Raw genomic sequence first — 1,370 nt, 5'->3', positions numbered from 1 at the left:
CAATACTTTATTCTCTCACTGGAAAAAATACTATCTGGAACTGGGACGAACTGGCACAGTTGGAATTCAATTCTTTCAAAGAATCGCTATTTAACGCGCCAATACTAGCTCATCCAGATCTGTCACAAGATTTCTGCCTTAGCACAGATCCTTCTAAAGTCGGTCTTGGTGCCCATTTATTTCAAGAAGCCATTGAAAATGACATTACTGTTCAGAAAACCATTGCTTTTGCTAGCTGAGTGCTAACAAAATCTGAAAAAAATTATTCCGTTACTGAATTAGAAGCTTTAGCTATCGTTTGGGCATTTAACAAATTCCGTTTCTTTCTTTCTGGTAAGCACATAAAAGTATACAGTGATCATCGTGCATTACAATTTCTTATGTCTTCAAAATTAAATCATCACAGGTTAAAACGTTGGTATTGTTTCTGCAAGAATTCCACTTCACAAAGTGTACATTCCCGGCAAGGAGAACATTGTTGCAGATGCACTGTGACGCGCACCGGCTGGGCTTGAGAAAAGTAACACAGAAGGCAACCTCGAGAAAAATTTCAGTGTTCTTTACATTTAGAAAGTCGCCTTTGAAAACTTCATCACCACAACTTTAAAGGACATTGCTCATGAACAAGATAAAGATCCGATTTGGAAAGACATCAAAAGTAAATGGCATGAAAAGACACACACTCAGATTTGGCATTATTATCTGGTTAGAAACAACATACTCTTCAAACACTGCACTGTTGATGACAAGCTATGGCTACTTTGAACTCCAGACGATTTTGTTAATAAGCTCATTTGGTACATTCATTTCAGCTACGCACATTTTGGTCCACGAAAATGTTATCATATTCTTCGAACGACTTGTTATTTTAACAATATGGAAAAGAGAATTCGAAGAGCCATGTCTATTTGTATACTTTGTCAAAAGGCGAAACCATCTACTATCTCCCATTGTGTTCCATTGTTTCCTATCATTCCTTCTAAATTAAAAGAATTTGCTGCTGTTGATCTCTTGGGACCCCTTGTCAGAACATCGAATGGATTTTCGTATGTTCTAGTCGCTGTTGACCTTACTTCAAAATTTGTTTCTTTCACTCTGTTACGTAAGGCCACTGGACGGTCTGTTTCCAACGCCTTTGTTAAAAATTTCTTACGTGAAGTTGGACACGGTAGTAAAGTCATTTCAGATAACGGACCGCAATTCAGATATGCTGTTTGGTCACGCATGCTTCGGAACCATAAAATCAAACCTGTTTTTATTTCGTTGTACGCACCACATTGTAACCCATCTGAACGGATTATGAAATAAATCAATAAGCTTTGCAGACTTTATTGTCACAGAAAGCATCAGCATTGGGACAGATATTTACA

Source organism: Schistocerca serialis, chromosome 3, assembly GCF_023864345.2.
Source record: "Schistocerca serialis cubense isolate TAMUIC-IGC-003099 chromosome 3, iqSchSeri2.2, whole genome shotgun sequence".
Taxonomy (NCBI): domain Eukaryota; kingdom Metazoa; phylum Arthropoda; class Insecta; order Orthoptera; family Acrididae; genus Schistocerca; species Schistocerca serialis.
This window is presented reverse-complemented; position numbering follows the sequence as displayed.